General features: G+C 33.9%; 1 protein-coding gene across 2 annotated transcripts in view; it reads left to right on the plus strand.

Moving 5' to 3' along the window:
- The window catches only part of SPOCK3 (SPARC (osteonectin), cwcv and kazal like domains proteoglycan 3), a 482,169-nt gene that overhangs the window by 217,972 nt on the left and 240,523 nt on the right, over positions 1–23,674 (plus strand). The gene's annotated exons all lie outside the window — the stretch shown is intronic.

Consider the following 23,674-nt stretch of genomic DNA (forward strand, 5'->3'; position numbering starts at 1 on the left):
AAACATGGCACAACCAAAAGTGAAATCACAGGTAACTGACTGAAGTAAGCAGGTGTATCTATCCCCTTTATTACTTTTAAAAGAATTCTCTTTATGGGAACACTCTCTTTTGTGACATTGGGACTGTACTGCTTTTACGTCAAATGAGCAAGGGAATTTCACTGTCTGGGTATGTTCAGAGATTAATTGCATTTTTATTTTAGTGTCCTTACTCTAAAGTCTTTATTCAAACATACCAACAGAGAATAAAGACTTTAGAGAATAAGAATGTAAGTAGAATTTCTAGAAAATGACAAACTTTAAGTTTTGTTGACTTTTCGTATTAGTTTGAAAGCATATATGCATAAAGCCTTTTATAACCAGCTGAATGGAGTAGAGGAGGAATTTATTCCATCATGCCACATCTATTGTGGGAGATTTCAAATGCCAAGACAGGTTGGCTAATGGAGCCAAGATAAAGAGTTTAGGAATAAGTTCACTTGGGACAAAGAATCATGGCATACCAATAATATACTTGCAGAAGTAAGTAAGAGGAAGAAAGACAGCAAGTCTGGGAATGCAAAGTATAAAAGGCTTCTAAGAAATAATGTTGCTATAAAGTCAATATGCTGTGGGAGGGCACAGCATGGCAAAGCAGAGTTAACAGCAATATGTTCCACACTCAAGCATGTCCTCTATGTTACCTTTATAAAGAAATACCAAAACATTGGGCCAGAATTTTATTTTTCTATTTATTTCCCTAGGATTCCAAAGTTTCTGGATTGCTTGGACTCACATTAATTAGTCACAAAAATTTAAATATTAGTATGCAAATGTATGTATGGAGAGTTAGGAGAGAGTTGATTTTTACTTGAGAAATCAGCAGGAGGCTGGTGTTGAAATACATTCATGTGTAATCCCTCACTTAAGTTTCAGAGACTTAGTCAATTTATTTCATAAAAGCAAAAACTGTTTTATCACAAGTGTCAGAGACCCTGGGAAAGGTTTTCATTTAACACACAGTTAAAGTTAACACCTCATTGGCCATTTCCTGCCCCCCCTCCCCTCCCCCCCCCCCCCTCGGGCTCCCTGGACCAAGTCAAAGAGCAACTGAAGTCTTCACTCACAGTTCATCTCATGCCCAGGGCAGAGAGACTCTCTCCTTTCCACAATCGCTGAACACTGAAGCCAGGAGAGGTTAAAGTAACTGATTCAATATCACAAAGCTGCGAATTTTCAGAGCATTGATTCCAGTCTGTGTTTGCTGACACCAAAGTCCATGTTTTTTACAACTATTCTGTCTCACTGCTTCTCTTATTCAACAAAGATATAACTACAGACAAAAAGAAACTTCCTTAATGTGATAAAGACTCAGAACAAAAGCTAGAGTATTTCTTAATATAAACAGGTGCAATGTTTTAAAAGGAGAACCATTGCCAACTCTGCCTTTGGTATAGTGATAAGCTGGGGCAGTGGGGGAGTCTACTGTGCTTTAAGTAAGTGGACTTCAAAGTGTTTTATGTAAATACTGTTTAGTCCTGTTCTATTTCTGATAAACTATTATAAAATTTGCACTCAGTACACACTATATTCAATAAATAAATAGCTAGTTCCAAAGAATTGATTTTAAGATTAATATTTGATATGCTTTATTTGCTTTGAGGATGTAGGTACATAGTGAATGTTTATACAATACTTAGGGAAGGAGAGTTTTGCCAAGAAGTTTGATCAATAAAGGTGGCTAATGTAAATAAAGCAAGTCTTAAATCTGGGGTGTGTGCACTTTGGGGATGGGGTATGGGAAACAAGGAAAACAGGCTTAATTAATCAATTTTGACCATTTACATAGTTTAGATTAGAAATTACTATTGTTTTTATTTATAAGAACACCTTTCTTTTTTCTTGATCTCATAAAAGAGAAGATGAAATTTCTTGTTTGCTTCTGTAGGGCGAATGTCATTGTTTAAAGAGGTTTTCCTAATTCTCCCGCCCTCCTGAAACTAGATAAAACATCCATTTTTCCATTACCTTAGAACCCTGCGCTTCTCATTTTTAAATACTCATTACATTTGTAATAAATTGTGTAACATGAATCTCCTGCAAGTGACAGGAAGCTCATGAAGGTAAGGTCTATGTCTTACTTACAATTTTATATGTGACTTGACATACTGGTTAGTATATCGTTCTTTGAATAATGTATGAAAAGAGCTTTTCTTTTTGAATGTTAGAGAGGAAAATTGGGTAGTTTGATCAATTGAACTGGTCAACCTAGATAATCTAAGTCTGAAGTTTTTTTTCTGTGCGCCTTGTGAGTATTTGTTGGAGATAGTCTGGGAAGGACATAGGAGCCAATCAACAAATATCTTTAAATAAATTTATTGAGAAAGATGTGTTCAAGAGACAGTGTAGGAAAATCCTGAATTTACCTCTTCTCATGGACACAACAAATTTATAACTACATATGGAATAATTTCCTCTGAAAAAGACCTAAAAACTGAATGAACAGAGCCTCTACAACAAAGGAGAAAAAGGCATGTTGGGGGAAAAAAAACACAACAGGAACAGCAATCCGTAATCAGGATGGATCTCAAAAGTATGGGACTTTTCCCTGAGAAGTTAAGGGTCTGTGCTCTACATCAGGCACCCCAATGCTTAGATCCTTCACAGGACAGATGACGACCCAAATGCCTTGCCTTGAAAACCAGTGGGAATTAATCCAGGAAAACCATAGAACTATAGGGAATGGAGAACACAGAATCCCTTGTCCTGGGATCCAGCACAAAAACAACAGTTTGAAAATAACCTAGAACATATGTGAAGAAGACCCAATTACTGATCTTAAAGTATCTGCTGGATAGACAAGAAGTTGCTGGGACTCTCTCTGGGGGCCTCAAATAAATAAAATCAGAAATAAAAGAGAAGTTAAAATTGATACCATCGGAATACAAAGGTTCATAAAAATACTACAAATAATTTTATACCAACAAATTGGACAACCTAGACAAAATAGATAAATTTCTAGAAATACACAATACTCTAAGACTGAATTATGAAGAAATAGAAAATATGAATAGACTAATTTCTAGTAAGGAGATTGAATCAGAAACCAAAAATCCCCAACCAGACAAAAGTACAGAACCAGATGATTTCACTAGTGAATTCTAGCAAATATTCAAGAAGTTAATACCTGTTCTTCTCAAAGTCTTCCAAACAATTGGAGAGGAAAGAATGCTCCCAAACTAATTTTATGAGTCTAGAATTACCTTACTGCCAAAACCAAAGAAAAAACCAGAGAAACACACACACACACACACACACACACACGCACATGCACACACACATGCACACACAATATTCTTCATGAGCATAGATGAAAACATCCTCAACCAAATATTAACAAAACAAATGACACGATACATTAAAAGGATTTTTCACCATGATCAAGTGGGATTTATTCCTATGTTGCCAGGATGCTTCAACATCCACAGATTAATCAACATAATACACCACATTAACAAAAAGAACAAAAATCATACGATTATCTCAGTATATGCAAAACCAAACGAAACCATACATTTGTTAACAATCAACATTCATTTATTATAAAAACTCTCAACAAAGCAGATATATAGAGGGAATATGCCTGAACAAAATAAAGGCTATCTATGATAAACCCACAACTCACATCATACTCAATGGTAAAAAACTGAAAGTCTTTCCTTAAGATAAGTAATAAGACAAGGATTCTTATTCTCACTTTCATTCAACATAGTATTGGAAGTCCTAGCCACGGCAATAAGGCAACAAAAAGAAGTAAAATCAATCCAAATTAGAAGGAAATAAGTAAAAATGTCACTATCTGCAAATGATACAGACTATATATATATATACATATATATATATATATATATATATGTATATATATATATATATATATATATATATATACTCTGAAGTTTTTACCAAAAAAATTATAGCTAAAAAATTTAGTAAAGTTGTAGGATACAAAATCAATATACAGAAATGTGTTGCATTTCTATACACTAATAATAATCTATCAGAAAGAGAAATTAAGAAAATTAAGAAAACAATCTCATTTACAATTGATTTGAAAAGATTATAGTTGGCTAGGAATGAGTTTACCAAGGAGGTGAAAGACCTGTGTTCTGGCAATTGTAAGACACTGATAAAAGAACGTGACAAAGATAGAAAAAATGGAAAGGTATTCTGTGCTCATCAAGTGGAATATTTATATTGTTAAATAGCCCATATTATTCTAAACAATCTTCAGGTTTAGTGGAATCCTTATGAAAATTCCAATGGCATTTTCACAGAAATGACAATTCTAAAATTTGTATGGTAACACAAAAGACCCCAAATGGTCAAAATAATCTTGAGAAAGAAGAACAAGACTGACGTATTATACTCCCTGATTTCAAGTATACTACAAAGCTATAGTAATCAAAACAGTATAGTATGGACTCACAGATCAATGGAACATAATTGAGGGCCCAGAAATAACCCCCCTCATGTATGAACAATTAATTTACAACAAAGGAGTCAAGAACATAAAACAGAGAATGAATGGATAGTGTCTTTGATAAATGGTACTGGGAAAACTGGAGAGCCACATGCAAAAGAATGAAACTAAATGACTATCTTATACCATATACATAAATTAACTCAAAATAGATTAATGACTTGAATGGAAGAAGTGAAATCATAAAATTCCCACAAGAAAACATGGTGGGAAGTTCCTGGACATTGATCTTAGTGGTGTGTTTGTGGACCTGACTCCAAAGACAGGGGAAACAAAAGCAAAAATAAAGAAATGGGGCGACATTAAAACGAAAAACTTCTGCAAAGCAAAGGAAATCATCAAATAAGACATTTGCAAGTCATTTATCCTATAAGGGATTAATATCTAAAATATATAAAAAAACTCAAAAAAATAAACAATAAAAAAAGACCTAATTTAAAAATGGGCAGAGGATCTGAATAGAGATTTTTCCAAAGAAGACATACAGATGACCAACAGACATGTGAAGAAATTTTCATCATAACTAGTTATTAGGTAAATGCAAATCAAAATCACAATGAGATATCACCTCACACTTGTTAGAAGGGCTATTATCAAAAACACAAGAAATAGCAGTGTTGGAGAGGATGTGGAGAAAAGGAAACAGTGGCAATGTCAATGGTTGTTGCCCTTGTGAACACAGTATGGAAACTTTTCAATTATTTTTCAAATAATTAAGAGTAGATCTACTGTATGATGTAGCTATTCCACCTCTGGGTATTTATCTGAAGAGTATGAAAACAATAATTTGAAAAGATGGATGCATATCCATGTTCATTGCAGCATTATTACAATAGCCAAGATATAGAAACATCCTAAGTGCCATTGATGGGTAAATGGATAAAAAGGATGTCACGCACATGCGCGCGCGCACACACACACACACACACACGCACACACACACACACAGGAACACTATTCAGCCATTAGATGAATGAAATATTGGCATAATTCTACCATAGCATGGGTGTTATTCTAAGTGAAATAAATCAGATGGAGAAAAATAAATCCTGTATGATTTCACTCATATATAGAATCTTAACAAAACAAAACAAATGAATGAACAAAACAATACAAAAACAAACTCATAGATACAGAGAGCAGATTGATGATTACCTAATAGGGTGAAGGGGACTTACTGTGTGGTGATGAATGGTAACTAGACTTAGTGGTGATTACTTTGTGGTGTATATAGGTATCGATGTATAATTTTGTATATCTGAAAATTATATAATGTTATATACAAATTTTACTTTAATAATAAATTTATTGATTGCATAAACAAATACTTGCCAGCAGAAAAGGGAGAGGAGGATATGAAAATATGAAGGAGAAATGAGCCTCTAACAATTAGCTTTAGGAAACTGGTAGACCTTTGCCTTAGGTTTGTAAACAATTGAAATAATTGCTAGTGTTTTAAATCACGATATGTATCTTTGATATCAGAAAAATAGACTGATCAGGAGGTTCATGATGTATTTTACACTAACTGTGAACACTATTGCCAGTGTGGAGAAGGTTGTAAACTCTCCAAGTAAGTCATGTTCAAAATCATATGTTTGGATATTTGTCTCATGAAGAATTTGTCTCAAGCAACTGTTACCTGTGTGCTTGTGTTGGTTTTGTTACCATTATCATCACCAATTACAACAAAAGAGTGTTATGAATAAGGAGAGAAACTTAAGCTGCAACATGTTTTCTAAAATTTAGATGCTTAGTATAAAATATATGATGAGTTTGCCAGGTTTGGAAAATGACCCACTTTATATTGTTATCATGGGGAGCAGCTCTGGGGACGCTTACAGCTGAGAGTCTTTGTTTCCCTGTTTTCGTACACTGCGAGCAAGAAGCCTAGTGTTTTATGCTCCCTTTGCTGCCTGTGCAGCTGCAGATAATTAACACTATTTCTAGATCAGTGTTTCAGGCACCAATCAATGGATGCTGCTGATATTAAAAAAAAAAAAAAGTTTTGGCATAACAAAGCAGTAAGGTTGAAGAAGTTATTATAGGACAAATCTAGCCATGTTAATTTCTGCTCCATTTACACCAAAGGTTGAAAAAGCATCAAAAAGGAAATGCTTTGGGCCCTGTAAAAAGGCATTATATAAAAGAATGATGAAGCTAATATAAAATACTATTTATTAAAACAGATATCAAAGGAATGTGAGTCCTAAAACTCTTCTATTTTAACTATGCACTTTTAGAATTCATAATGTTAAAGGCCATTTTTAAAAGAAAATCTGAATTTCCTTATATAATTATTAAATATATGACTCTGATATTTATATTTCCATTGTTATAATGCTGAAATATCCATAACGGAAAGATTCAATCACAGGACTTATTTATAGTAGAGTCTCAAAAATGTTTGTTGAATAGAATTGAACTTATAATTATTTTAAAATAATGCTTCTTGTACTTATGTAAGATTTAGCCTGTGGAGTATATAAATGTGTTGATATTGTCCTAGGGAGAATGAAATCCGGCATTTATTACACACTTAATACAGGCAAAGTTTTTACTAAGTGATTTAAATTTATTTATTTTTTACAACATTCCAAAAGTTTTATACTAAAGCCTATTATGGTCCTTCTATAGAATCAAAAACGGAAGCTCTAAGATTCTGGATATTCTGCTTCAGATTATGTATAGAAAGATGGTAGCTAGCTAGATAAAAGGGACAAATTGAGGATTTGAAATCGTTTATTTTTTTGTATACACATTCCTTTTTACAATTACAAATTAATTATATGTTTGCGAACATGTAATTTTTTATACATTTATAAGTAGATGTTTATATAACCATTTAAGTACCTCACTACCGATAGATCTTTCAGTTAGTATCTAGAGGTTTTGCAACACTTTTTTTTTTTTTTGGTTTTGCAGCAATTCTGAGCAAAAGTTACAGAAAATGTCTATATACCCTCTGTCCCCACATTTGCACGAACTCCTCCGTTGTCAACAACTCCCACCAGGACGGTACCTTTGTTATATTTGAGAAACTTACACTGACACATCGTTGTCATCCAAAGTCTATAGTTTATATTATTTTTTAATATTAATTGCACTTAAAAAGAGGTAATAGTATTTTGGATAGTGAATTAGTGTAACTCTTCTTAAAACACAGATAATACCTAAAGTTAATCATGTTTCATTTATTTCTCAAGGTTTTCTAATGCTATATATATATATATATATACACACACACACACACACACACACATATATATATACACATATACATAGGCATATATTAAACAGATGTGTATATATATGTGTGTGTGTGTATATATATATATATGTATACATGGACATTTATTCTAGTTATTGAGGTTGCAAAATTTGTTGCTTATTATATTGTAATATTTTTGAAACATAATATTTAGTACTTATAAAACATATTATATAAGTGAGACACTCTTCTATACATTTTATAGATGATAAATAATTTTATTACAACTCTGATGTACCTTTAAAAAAATTGCTGAGTTACTTTTGCCTAACGTAGAATTTAATCCACATTCTTTTGGCTGAATATGTAATTCTTGGATTCTCTATTCTGATATCACCTTCCAGAGGATATAATCCCTAGATACTGGAGAACCTCTCATAAGAAGAAAATTTAATTCATTAGACTGAACATTTTTAGCAATCATTATAATGTGGTCAAGTTTTACTTCCAATGCTCTGCATTGCAAAAACAAAAAGCATGTTTCTCAAATATAAAAATAAGACAACAGTGATTATACTTTCAAATACACAGCACAGAACATCATTACTATCATATTATCCCCACTTCTGCTGAAAATCAGGGGCTTGTTGATTACAGTCCAAAATCTTTGGCATAGTCCCTTGTAACAGGACCCAGGCAGCTTTACAGCCTCCTCTGGAACTCTCTCCTGGTGACACATTGCAGTCTTACCACTGCAGGCAATTCATTGTGTGGAGTGATGTAACAGAACACAGAGGCCAGAACTGGACTGCCAGACTTCAGTCTAGCCCCAATCTGCTAGCTGTGCGATCTTGAGGAGGTCAATTAAATTCTCTGTACTTCAGTTCTCTTTAAAGTAGGAATGATAAAAATGGTATTTTCTGATGATGCTGATTTAAGGATTAATGAGTTACTATACAAAGCGATTAGAACAGGGTGTGATCCATACCGAGTAGGCATTGTGAAAAGGTTAGTCACTGCTAATTTTTTCCTTTAAACATGTTAATATATTTTATAATCATAGACTCTTCTTATGTCTCAGATTTTTTCCTGGGGAAATGTTCTGTCCATTTATTCCTTTGTTCTGGTAAACACTCCATGAATGAGGAGGCTTTTAGCATGATGGTTATTGGTATGTTACTTGAAATTAAACTGGCTGGCTTTGAAGTTTGTCTCCATCTCTTGGTGGCAGAATGACTTTGAGCATACTAAACTCCCCAAGACTCAGTTTTCTTGTTTATAAAATAGAGATGATAATTGTACTATCTATTTCCCTTTGTTTTGTGAAAATTAAAGACACAATTTGTGTAAAGCCCTTTTCACAGTGTAAGCACTCAATAAACATTAATTATTGAGAAATCTCTATCCAGCTCTCTCTGACACGTGTCCCAGCACAAGGAAGAATTAAATTCTCCTTTATCATTGTGCCTATGGCACATTCAAAATACTTTTTATCTACCCGTATTATAGTAATTTGTTTATATATTTAATAACTTAAGGTTGAGCTGAAGTTGACACAATATTTGGAAAAAATAAATGTTGACTTCTGACTTAGATGAAATTTCAGGTTACTTTCTTTTTCAAGTACAAAGAGATAATTATATGATTTTGCCAGTTGAGAATGGAGAGAATGGGAACAATATGCCATATTTGTGTTGGGAAAAATGTGAGAGACAGCTACTTCAGGGAAATAGCAAGGAAATAAACATATTTGCTCTCCTGGAGGTTATTAGGCTATATTTTGAACAAATTCACTCCCTTTAATGATTTTCTAGTTTATATCTTTTACCACTACCAATATCTTTATGCCTAGAGAAGAAGGCTTCAGACCAAATAGTTCAAAATATATGAGAAGTATTCACGTGTACTAAAATGCCTCCTCTAAGACTGTCATTTGTGATTAGTTATATTACTTTTCTGTCTTTTCAGATAGCTCTTATTTCCCCGGTGGGCCCAAAGACTTCTATGCTTCTTCTGCTTAGCTTAGCTTAGCTACTTCTTGTGTTTGAAGGAAGGAAAGGCTGGGTCTAAGTGGAGTTTTCCAGCTCTGCATCCCATAATACTGGCTTTAAAGTTTGTAAAGAAGATTTTAATTAATGTACGTCTGTGTCTACTTCTAAGTCTCCTGAGACCGAGATTTCAGTTGCGAGAACAGGGTTTGAGTTATGCTGGTTAATAGAGGAGGGCAGTATGAGCAGCCAACCACAAGAAGCCTACACTGGAATGACATGGGGGATAGAAAAAACTCAGTTGATTGCATACTGTGGATGATGATCATCAGGAATTCATTCACAAATAAGCCATTTTCTCTGCCATTCAATTCTTGTTTCATGAATATCTGTTAGTGGAGGGAAGACAGTAAGATTAGAAAAAAATAACAACAAAGGAGGGTTCAAATATTGTTAATGAAGTATGGTTTCCAAAATAAACAAGAGGATAGTGGAGACCTTGGAAGAAAGGAAAAACTGGATAATTTATGAAGAAGGTAACATTTAAAGAGGTATTTTAGATAGAACTTAACGTCTCCTACACCAATGTCTTTAAATGATGAAGACTAAAATACTTAGGTTCAAAGTCCAATTATGTTACTTAGATTTCTGATTTATACCTAGAGAGAGCTAATTACATAGGTTAAATAGATGCTTTTTATATTAAAAGAATATCAGATCCTTTTATCTCTAAGGAGGTTAAAACTAATTGCCTATTAAGAAAAATGATTATACTTTCTCTTCTAAATATAAATATCTTTCTATACTGTTGTAATTTACTATTTTGAAGGAATTGAGGAAAAATATCATCATTTGTTAGCTAAGTGTGAAAGGAAGGAAAATATTTTGTAAAGATGTTATAAATGGTATCCGTTTTTAAATATTTTCTTTAAAATTTAAAATCTTACAAAAATAATGTGGAGGAGAACAACTAAATGACAGAGAAGGGAGTGCATATTGTGTACCTCCCTCTCCCAGGCCACTCAGTTTCACTCCCACTCTTGCAGAAATTTTCTATAGGCACACATTCATACAAACACAATTACTTACTAATGGGAGGATTTTGTGTTATTGTGCTTTGTTTTATTAACTTTCTATATTTTTCATGTTTGCAATTTAGCATACAGATTTTATCATATTCTTTTATTTTTCTTAGATTTTTTTTAGAGTTTATTTATTTTGACAGATGAGAGAGAGAGAGAGAGAGAGAGAGAGAGAGAGAGAGAGAGAATCCCAAGTAGGCTCTGTGCTGTCAGCACAGAACTCCACATGGAGCTTGAACCCATGAACTGTGAGATCATGACCTGAGCTGAAATCAAGAGTCTAATGATTAACCAACTGAGCCACCCAGGCACCCCTATCATACTCCTTTATATAGCCATAAAGTTACTCATTACATGTATGTACAATAATTTATTTAAACAATGTCTCATTGATGGACATTAAGGTTATTTCTAGGTTTTTATCTTATATGGCTACTTTACAACATTCAACATGCACTTATGCATGTTTGTGTGTCTATTTTTACCAGAAATTCCTAGGAGTTGAGTGGCTAAGTTAAAGGGAGAGTGTATTTAAATTTTGATAGTTATTGTCAAATACCCTATAAGAATAATTTGTCAATTTCTCTACTTCAAGCAATGTATCCTGATGCCTGTATGATCACACTTTTGCCTATAAAAATACTGTTTAGATATTAGTAATTTTGAATTATCAACTATTGAGGTTTGTTCTCGTTTTAAAATTGGTATGTGTAAAATCACGTGATCATATCAATAGATGCAGAAAAAGCATTTGGTAAAATCCAGCACCCATTCATGATAAAAATTCTCAGTAAATTAGGAATGGAGGGATATTTCTCTACTTGATAAAAGATATCTAAAAAACATACAACTAATATCACACTTACTGGTGAGAAACTCAAAGCTTGCCCACTAAGATAAGGCAAAAGTCAAGGATACCATCCCCTTGTCCCCCTTAACAATCTTTTTCAACATCATATTGCAAGTTCTAACTAATGTAAGAAAAAAATAAAAGGAAATAAACATACACAGGTAAGGAAAAAAAGAAATGAAATTGTTTTGTCTGCAAATTAGATGAAGAAAATCTGAAACAACGGACAAACTAACTCCTGTAACTAATAGGCAATGACAGCAGGATATAAGATTAATGTACGAAGGTCAACTTAATTCCAGCATACCAGCCATGAACAAGTGGAATTTGAAATTCAAAACACAATATCTTTTAACAATATTAATTCTCCCAATAATGGATAGGAAAAATTAATATTGTTAATATGACCACATTACCCAAAGCCATTGAGATATTCAATTTATATTTATCTAGCAAATGTTCCACAAGCAGTTTTAACATTTATATTAATAGCATACTTTTAGCTTGATATCTCAAATTGTGAAATGATTTATGGATGTCCCTTAACCAATGGATAGTTTAGGATATATAGCCCTATATTTTACAATAATGTAAGCTATTTGAATTCTTTTTTTCAAAATACCTGATCTCAAATTCTTTAAATTGTATTGTTCCTCTTTATTGACCTGTACTTGGGGCTTCGTTATGTATTATATTTTAAATTGTAAGTAAAAATTAAAGAAGCTGAGGCACCTGGATGTCTCAGTTGATTAAGCATCTGACTTTTGATTTTGGTTCAGGTCACGATCTCAGGGTTTGTGAGACTGAGCCCTGCACTGAGCTCTGTGCTGACAGCATGGAACCTACCTGAAATTCCCTCTCTCCCTCTCTCTCTCTCTTTGCTCCTCCCCCACTTGCTCTTTTTTTCTCAAAATAAGCAAACTTTAAAAAAAGGGACAGGAGAACTGCATAAACATTTTTTTTTCAAAGAATACATCCAGATGGCCAAGAAAGAAAGAAAACAATGCTCAACATCACTTAAATCATCCAGGAAGTGCAAATTAAAACCACAGTGAGATATCATCTCACACCTGTTAGAATGGTTGTTATCAAGAAGATAAGAGATAACAAGTGTTGGTGAGGGTGTGGAGAAAAGGGAACCCTGGTCCACTGTTGATGGGGATGTTGATGAGAAGGTGCAGCTACTACTTAAAACAGTATGGAGTTTCCTCAAAAAATTAAAAATAGATCTAGCATATGATGCAGCAATCAAATTCTGGGTATACATCTAAAGGAAATATGAACAAGATATTATAAAGATATCTATACTTCCATGTTTATTGAAGTATTATTGACAGTAACCAAAATATGGAAATAACCTATGTCTATCAACAGATAAATAGGTAAAAAAAGCTATAATGTGTGTGTATACATATACATATACAATGGAATATTTTTCAGACATGAGAAAGAGGGAAATTCTTCCATTCCTGACAACATGGATGGACTTTGGAAATATCATGCTTATTGAGATAAGCCAGGCAACCAAAACAAATATTCTATGGTATCACTTATGTATGGAATATAAAACAGCCAAACTTGTATAAACAGATAAAGGGGCAGTGGTTACCAGGAGCTGGAGGTTGGGGAATTGGGGAGATGTTGTTAAAGGGCATAAACTTGTAACTAGAAGATGAATATGTTTTGAAGATTTAATGTACAGCATAGTAAGTATGGTCAAAAATACTGTATTGTATACCCCAAAGTTGCTAATAAAATAGATCTTAAATGTTGTTACCACAGGGACACCTTGTTGGCTCAGTTGGTTTAGTGTTGGACTCTTGATTTCGACTCAGGTTGTGATCTGAAAGTCATGATCTCAAGGTTGTGAGATCAAGCCCTGCCTTGGGCTCTGTGCTGGATGTGAAGCCTGCTTAAGATTCTTTGTCTCCCTCTCCCTCTGCCCCTCTACCCCTCTCAAAAAAAAAAAGCATTCTCACCACAAAAAAAGAAAAATAATTATATGACATGATACAGGTGTTAATTAAATCTGTGGTGGTATTCATATCACAATATAAAAATGTATTAAGTCAATCTATTGTCTACCTTAAAATTACACAATATTATATGTAAATTATATGTTAGTGAAAACGAAACACATTAATATTAACATTAGCATCTCCAAAATGAAATACTAGGGATAAATCTAACAAAATATGTACCACATTTATATAAGGATAACTTCAAAGCTGATGAAAAAAATCCAAGAATAACTAAATAAATAGAGAAATATTCCATGTTCATGGATAGGAATATTCAGTGTTTTCAATATGTCAATTCTATGGGGATTTAGGACAGTCTGGTGGTTTCTTACATACATAAACATAATCTAACCATATTTCGGCAATCACACTCCTCTGTATTTACCCAATTGAGCTGAAACCATATAGCCACCAAAAAATCTACACACAGATGTTTATGGAAGCTTTATTCATAATTGCTAAAAGTTGGGAACAACCAAGATGCCCCACGATAGGTGAACGGTTCAATAAACTGTAGTACATCCAGACAATAGAATAGTAGGCAGCACTAAAACACAATGAGGTATCAGCCATGATGAGACATGTAGGGAATTTGAAACGCATATTATTAAGCAAAAGAAGACAGTCAAAAAGGGTTGCATACTGTATAATTCCAACCATATGACATCCCGAAAAAGGCAAAACTATGGTGACTATAGATGAGTTACTTACCAGGGTTTGGGAGAAGGCTCAGGGATGGATAATAGGTGGATCCCAGAGGAATTTTGGGACAAACTACTTTGTATGTTGACATAATGACAGATGCATGTCATTATACATTTGTTTAAGTGTATAACATTTAAGAGTGAACTATAATGTAAACTATGGAAGTTATGTATCAATGCAGGCTCATCAACTGTAACAAATGTACCCCTCTGTTGAGGGATGTTAATAATGGGGTAGGCTATGCAAGGGGTATATGGGAAATCTCTACCTCCCCCTCAATTTTTCTGTGAACCTTAAACTTCTCTAAGGAAATAAAGTTTTAGTAAACAAATTGGAATATATGAATTTCAGTTTTCAGTTTTAAGAATGTGTGTGTGTGTGTGTGTGTGTGTGTGTGTGTCTTTAATAATGGTTGTGTTGTATACATAGTGGTGGTTTAATATCAACCATTCTTTCCAAGTTGTAACATGTTGAAACATGATTAGAAAATAGTGGCAAGTTAAAGAAATTTGACTGTGCCAATAACATTTTTTGGAGCGGCAACATTTTTGTTTTTTCAGACAATAGGATAGTTTTACTACAAGATAAGGAAGTTTAATTAAAGAGTCTTCACGGTAGGAAAGATGTGCTAGATATTTAAACTGTAACAAGATGTGCATAATTTACTTATTCTCATGATTATTTAGACCTATGATTTTTAAAGCAGTTCATATTTGATAGACAGGTGCTGTGATGAACCTAATTACTGTTTTACATGTTTTGTTTTTGGTAATCTTCTCATCAAATGAATTTTTCTTGTTCGAAATACTTCCCTCTCGAGGTAATCAATTTTATTTCTTAGCATTTTAGAAAATGTAATATTATTATTCTTAAACTGATTTCTAATGATCAACTCTGGTATGAATTCATTTAAATTTAGTCATGACATTTAAAATATTAAACCCAAACTTTCTATTACGAAGTTTTTATTAAAGAATTCAACATTTTGGGTACATTACAGTTGAACCTTCTGCTAACCAAATGTTGGCAGAAAAACAATAGCATTTCCAGGTAATGGTTATTCAATGCCAGAGCATATAAATGTCTAAAGTTTGTAAAAAACCTTTTTTCCTATAGTTGACTAATGTGGATAAATAATTATGAAATGTAGGGTCACGTACTGCTATATTTCAGCGAATTATTTGTCTTTCTTTTTCTAGATTCCAGATTTATTTTTATTTATTTCCTTTAAATTTCTTTAAAATATTTTTTAAAACATTTTTAATGTTGGGCCTATCTAGTGTCAAAATATGGAACTTGATACTTTCTATTTACCTCTCTATTCACATTGTGATTCAGAATATGGAATTTATATTCATTGATACTCACCTACCGGCGGATCCAGATAGCCGTACAACAAAGGATTTTGCCCCGCCTCCACATGGTAGATTTGTTGCTGCAAAGTGGCTTCTAGCCCAGGTACTGCGGTTTTCAGCTGCTCTTTCCACTAGACCTCACTGCTGTGTGAGGTCATGTGACTAGTTCTTGCATGTTGAACCAGAGTAGATGTAATGTTTGTCATTTCAGAGTCCAGATTGTTAAGAAATGGGTGTGGTTTAAAGAATCTACTGGGGACCTCATCTGGATGTGATGAAACCTTTCTTGCCACGTAGGTACATGCACATCCCAGAACATGATAGGCCCTAGAAATTCCACATAATTTATTCCCAAGTGTGGGCACTGATAAAATTGCAGCATATAAGGCATGAGAAACACTGATTAGAATTTCCAGATGATTATAAAAAATTACTCCAGACTGTGGAGGCTCAGTAAAGTTAGAGGCATTTTACCTGTGTTGTAAAGAAGGTTTTTGCCAATTTTATACTCAAATAGTATATAAGAAGTATTAATTTGAGGCTTCAACCCCAGTTGTAGGCTCAAAACATAATTATTTAAAATACTTATACTGTAATTACAAATGTAAATTACACCTGTGAGAGCCAGTGACATTGTTGATCACTTTTCTAGATCCCTTTCTAGATCCCTTCTTGTTTTAGCCTTGGGATCCACTGTTATCTATAGAGGGTTAGTAACTAGGATGAAGTCATTTAGGATAGAAAGCTTTTTAGAGATAATTTAATTCAATTCTGCATCCTAAGTATAAGGCAATGATTGTTATGATTAAGAAAATTATGATGATAAGAATTAAGTTGAGAGTCATGGAAGTAACAATGCCTAAACGTTTATTGCTAACAGATTACTGCGAAACTTGTAGGCACTTCACATGTTACTTCGTTAATACTATCATTATCCTCATTTTACAGATTAAGGCATTAAAGCTCAGTTGTTTATAGTAATTGCAAACGGCTACACAAATAGTAAGCAATAGAGTCAGGAATTGAGTTTAGCCTGTTGGATGTCAAAGCCTCCACTATTTTCTGCCATAAGAGGTTGCTTGTTAACTGCCCTCCTCAGGGTCACACAGTTCTCTATTCATTTATATACTTAAGGCAAAATCTAGGTTGTCTATATACAGATATTACTATTGAGTCTTGTGTGGCTGTATCTACTTTTAATTAGACCATTCACACTTTCTGGTAATCATTCTGTGCACCCTGAGTCTAATTTTGTCACTATTTCTATAACCTGCTGTTGTGAAAGTATCTATTCTTGTTTTACCATTCATATTTCACCATTTTTTATGCTCTCATTGGGGGAACTCATTGTCTTGTTCACAAAGATAATAGAAGCCATCAAACTGTATCTTTTTGGGTTCCCTCTGACTTTCAGTTTTCTAACTTTATTTAATAGTTGTGAGATACACTCAGAACAGTGTTGTTCATCATTATTGTTTTGATTACTATTACCATTATTATTAGCCTTCATCATCTTTTCTTATGCAATCCTATTCCTTCAACTTGTGTTCTAGACTTTAGACCTACAATTTCCTGTCTCTATTAGCTTTAATAACTATTCTTCCACATAAAATCTTAAATATTTCTATATCTTGCTTAGTTATTGGAGCATATAAACAGATTCAAGTTACTATGACCTGAATAACAAAAGTAGGCAAAAACTCTGTATCTTCTCTTTACCTTCAGTCCCCTTCTAATTCATACTGTGCACTTTTACCGCCATGTGCAGGCAAATATCTTAAAAGTATTTCATTTTTATTTTATTGCCTCTTGTTTGTTTCCTCAAAAGTAGTACATGGTTATAAAAATCCTGCGAATTGAATTTTTCTATGCATAGAGACTTTTTTTACTTGCAGTTTCTTAACTTATTTAACTTATAGTTTATATGCAGCTAAAACAATTGAACGACTTTTCCGTAAGGCACTGGTCATTTCTATGTTGCCAATTCATTTTGTTCTTCTCTTATCAGAGTTTTCTACTATATTCATTAATTAATTAATTAATTAATTAATTCATAACTCATTCATCATTGAACATGCATATTGAGCACATACCACGAGCTAGAGGCACTCAGACTACAGAGTTGTGAGGACAGAGAAAACCTGCGCTGTCGTCACTTTCATGTTTCAGAGGTGAAAGAAAACAAAGAAATAAAACAAACTCAGTACAACTTAAGATGGTGATAAATGACAAGGTGAAAATGGAGCTGAGTAGTGGGAGAGACATGTGGTGGAAGGAAGCCTTCTCAGGATAGACAATGGAAAAATTACCCAGGTGAAATCAATCATTTTCAGATACAAGGGAAGAGTGATACAGGCATAGGGAACAAACTTGGCATATGCCCCCAAAACAGCAAAAAGGCCAGTGTGGCTTGAAGAAAGGTAAGATACTAGTTTCGAAAAGTGGACAACTTCTCAAATCTTATAGGGGTTTGTAAGCCCCGTAAAGGTTTTGTATTTTATCCTAAGGATAGGTGAACCATGGGAGGACTTTGGTAGAGAGAGGGATAAGAAATGAATTTCCTTTCTAAAGGATCGCTACAGATGTCCTGAGAATCAAGAGTGTAAGTGGAGGTCCAGGTAGTTATAAAGTGAGTCCAGGGGTGCCTGGGTGGCTCAGTCAGTAAGTGTCTGACTTCGGTTCAGGTCACAATCTCACAGTTTGTGATTTTGAGCCCCATGTGGGGCTCTGTGCTGACAGCTCGGAGCCCGGAGCCTGCTTCGGACTCTATGTATCCTTCTCTCTCTGCCCCTACCCCACTTGTGCTCTGTCTCTCTGTCTCTTAAAAATAAATAAATGCTAAAAAAATTAAAAAAAAAAAAAAAGAAAGTGAGTCCAGTAGCTTTTGGGAATAGATCCTGGTAATGTGGGGAGGGGAGAGTTGGTAGTTCACAGAGTGTATTAAATGAAACTAAATGGACTTGTGGATCAACTGAATCTTGTTTTGAAGAGTGTGTGTGTGTGTGTGTGTGTGTGTGTGTGTGTGTCTTGTGAAAGGAAATTGAGAATTTGTGGTAAATAATTACAAATAGCCCTGGATCTGTTGTCATTTCTATGTAAAACCATTGAACAGACCCCCATATACATCATCACCCAGATGTATTCAATTATTTCTTGGAGATTATCGAGTCCTTTCACTGAAGCTCTAGTTTCCCCAGCTCAGTTGCTAGCAGTGATCACAAATTGTGAGCCTGCTTCTGTGAGGATACACAACACATGGTTCACGTGCCGTAAAATTTTGAATGAAAGCATTAGAACCTAATCCTGGCAAGGCACAGTTTTCTACGCCATTCAGCATGGCGAGGCTGGTGGAATGCTTTGACTAGGTCATCTTTGCAGTATTTGCTCCTGGTGTTATGATTGGGGATCCCACTGGAATCACAAAGAATGTGGGGAGGACAGTTACAATAAGTGTGTGTGTGTGTGTATGTGTGTGTGTGTGTGTGTGCACGCAAGCACGCATGTACACCTGTGGAAAGAATAAGAGCAAATTATCTATACGCAAAAACCACAGCGGAAAATTAAAAAATAATAATTCTTGAATAAGTGAACATGGTAAAAATTTGACTGAGGTGTTTTATTTTCTCCAGAATTTTAAATTGTTTCCCAGAATTTTACTTCAAACCAGTGAGAATTTATAGGAATGATAAATTTATAAGTTTGAGAAATTAGAAAGAAACAATTTTTAAGTGAAATTATTTCATTTGTAGATTCTCTGTGTGATTCAAAATTCCATAAATTTTGATGCACTGTTACAGAAAAAAAGAGGAAAGGCATGTTAAACTTTTAGAGCCTAGGGAAAGAAAATATAATTTCAGCTTAACCTTTATCTATTCTTTTAGAATGAATGTACAAAACTAACCAGGAATTTTGATATTCTAGTGTTTGAGAGATTAAAATTTTCCATTGAGAGATAAGAAGTATTTTACTTTTCCTTTTAGCTTCATTGAATAAAAGCTAACACTGCAAGTCTTAATATATTTTATTTTACTTTTTTAATTTTTTTAACATTTATTTATTTTTGAGACAGAGAGAGAGAGAGCATGAACAGGGGAGGGTCAGAGGAAGAGGGAGACATAGAATCTGAAACAGGCTCCAGGCTCTGAGCTGTCAGCACAGAGCCTGACGCGGGGCTCGAACCCACAGACCGCGAGATCATGACCTGAGCCGAAGTCGCATGCTTAACCGACTGAGCCACCCAGGCACCCCAAGTCTTAATATATTTTAATGTGAAAATAAAATTGTCTATTTTTCACCTGACTATATTATTCTCATGTTAATCCGAGTGCCAGAAAACATGGTGCATTATAATAATTTTTTTACTCACACACCATGTTGAAATTCCAGAGCTTTATAGAATGGTTTCCAAGGATTATGATTATTGTAGGTGTTTTTCCATTTATAAAATTCTAACATTGAGCACAACATTAAGTCCTGAACACTTAGAAAAAAAAAAAAACAGAAAACTGAGTACACATTGATATGTATTCTGTGACTTTTCATTAAAGGGAGCTGTGACAATGGAAAGTGTCATCCCATTTTAATAAAATGGTTTGATGCAAATGCAAGTTTCACTTGGAAACTCTGTGTTCAAAATCATGAGTCCTGAAGAAGATATAACTTGTTGCCACTTTGCCTGGTCAGACCAGTCTAAATTATAGCAAGCTAATGATCTTTGCAAACATTTACATTTTTTTGATTACAGTTCACACGCAATATTACATCGGTCTTAGGTGTACACACCATAGTGATTTAGCAAGTTTATACATTATGCTGTGCTCCCACAAGTGCAGCTACTGTCTGTCGCCATAAAATGCTGTTACAATACCAACCACTCCATTCTTATGTGGTGCCTTTCATTCTCATAACTGATTCATTCCATAACTGCAAGCCTACGTCTCTTGTGCCCCTTCACTCATTTTGTCCATCCCTCTGCTCACCTGTCCCCAGAAAGCCATCAGTTATAGGTCTGACTGTGCGTTTTGTTTGTTTATTTATTTTTTCTAGATTCCACAGATGAGTAATATCATAAGTATTGGTCTTTCTCAGTCTGACTTATTTCATTTAGCATAATGCCTTCTAGGTCCATCCATGTCACAAATGGCAAAACCTCATCCTTTTTTTTTTTTTTTTTATGACTGAGCAATATTCCAATGTGTGTGTATACGTACCACATCTTCCTTATCCATTCATTTATCCATGAACATTTGAGTAGCTTCCATAGCTTGGTTATTGTAAATAATGCAGTAAACATAAGGGTGTATGTATGTTTCTTGATGCTTGTTTCAGGGTCAGATTCTCATTGTGAAGCATTTATTAGGTCTTTGGTTTCAAACAATCCAGAGATACCCTGTGAGAAAATAAGCTGGAGGATGTTTATTTATTTCCCAGTCTCAGTAGTGATTCAAAAAGCTAATAAATATAAGTAATAATGAAATTGTCATTTATAAAGAATATTATGCCTGCAGCTTCTCTTCTGGAAGATAAAGTAGACAATCTTCACTCTGTATTCTGAATGGCTCCTAGATAATAATTACCTATTTTCTTTGAAACTAAATGTTTTCTATCCTGCTTCATTTATAAAAACAAGAAGTAGATGTATCTATGCAATGAACTAAAAGCTTGATTATTAAAGATAAAAATTGAAGAGTTCTTATTACAAAACAAAAGTTATTCCAGATAACAAACATCATTTTTTAAATGAAATTTTAACCAAGAAGCTATTATAGACATTTCATAATCTACACTTAACTGTATGGAAAAGATAAAATGGCTGCTAAGAAGCTAAAAGGAAGAAACGATTAATTGTTTTTGGTCTTAGACTAGAAAAGGATCTTAAATATCTAGTCCATCTTTGCATTTTGGAAATGAATTATTTTACATTGTACCTTTTCATCTAATTTATGCTGTTTTGATGATCAGAAATCTCTTCCTCATATTGAGCTAATTCTAGCTATACCAGCTATCCTGTTGATCCTTCTACCAAGAGTTTATTTAAATAGGGGAGATAGCTACACTTGTGAGCAAAGCATAATGTATGAACTTGGCTGAATCACTATGTTGTACAGCTGCAACTAATGTAACGTTTTGTGTCTACTATACTCAAATAAAAACATATAAAGAAATAAAAATTAAAGAGGAGGCTGTCAACAAAGTAAAAAAACCTCAGTATTTTATAATGAATTTAATACAAAGTGTTTTACATCTACAAGCTCAATTGTGATGTTTGACCAGTTTAGGAGTTGATTAAATTGCACAGCTACAAGAGGGCCAGAGGGCTACTTATGTTGGAATTGAATTATATAGTTTACCAAATTATATCCTTGAACTTTTCTTACTTAGAATTATTTTCTATAACTTGTAGAAAAGTTTGTCAGAGGATGGTGAAAGCAGTTACTTTCATTAAAAAGTATTTTAGTAACCCAATTGTAGAGTGTGACTTATGGGGCACAGAGTGGAAATGCTGCCTTGGGGGAGCCTTCTTTATCTACATCTGCTGAAGGGTCCTGTGTGTTCTTTGATTTGTTTTCATTGTTTTAGATCCCAGTGACCAATCCATCTCAGATCTTAATGGATCCTGAAGAGCCATTTAAACTTATTGTTCAATCTAGTAAATTATCAAGGGAAACATGAATAAATTATTGAGAAAAATATGAACATAATGATAATTAAAAATGAATTTAAATGCATTTGTAGTATTAGATTTATAAGAAGTATCATTTCCTAGGTAGAAGTACAGCTGCTTCAGTTAGCTTGAATTATTCTTTTTAAACACAATTGTCTGAAGACTGCTTAGCATATTGCTGAAAGGAGATACTGTTTCTTAGGTTTTTCTGCAATTTTCCTAAGAGAAATCATCACTGCAGCACAAGTATCTCTGTGATGCATGGCCTTTTCTTCCTGTTGCTTTATTATATCCAAGTGAATGGGGAAATAGATTTCCAACTCAGTGCATATTTATTAAGCACCTATAAATGTATAAGACATGGTGCTATCCACTGTTGGGAATCCAAATTAATAATGAAATATACCATAGTCATGACTTCAAATAGCATTAATTTAATAGAGACATAACCATATAATTCCACAAAGAGGTAAATGGGTTTAAATATAAATGTAAAGCATTTGTGAAAGAATAATTGATATATATTTTAATTTCATATAATCCCGTGCTAAGCTATGTATTAGAACCAAATAATGATAATGACCAAGGCAGAAACTGGAAGAAATGGAATTAATGGTCATTACAATAATCTTTTTTCTACTATGCCATTGTTATATTTTACTCTGTTGTGTATAGACTCAATTCCGTATGGAAAAAAAACTCCTAAAAGCTAATGATTATATTATCAAAATGGAAATCCATTTTATGTATTTGTACGACTCTACCTTATTATTTATACTTACTGGACGATTACCTCAGGAAAGAACTTGGGAAAGAGGAGTCAATAAATCATAATTATTGCCAGTTATCTTTATCAATAATTGGCTACCATTCTGGTTCCTAGGAATGCATTATTTGAATGCAGATATGGGCTCTCTAAATATAGGGATACCACATTCTTTTTTTTTTTTTTTTTTTTTTTAACGTTTATTTATTTTTGAGACAGAGAGAGACAGAGCATGAACGGGGGAGGGTCACAGAGAGAAGGAGACACAGAATCCGAAACAGGCCCCAGGCTCTGAGCTGTCAGCACAGAGCCCGATGCGGGGCTCGAACCCACGGACCGTGAGATCGTGACCTGAGCCGAAGCCGGACGCTTAACCGACCGAGCCACCCAGGCGCCCCGGGATACCACATTCTTAATAAAATATCTAAAAATAAATATAGCTTAAGTTTTACATCTTACAACTCTGCTCTTTTAACTTTGTAATTCTAGTGACTAAAATTTATAGCTATTCTA

Source organism: Panthera leo, chromosome B1, assembly GCF_018350215.1.
Source record: "Panthera leo isolate Ple1 chromosome B1, P.leo_Ple1_pat1.1, whole genome shotgun sequence".
In the NCBI taxonomy this organism is placed as follows: Eukaryota; Metazoa; Chordata; class Mammalia; order Carnivora; family Felidae; genus Panthera; species Panthera leo.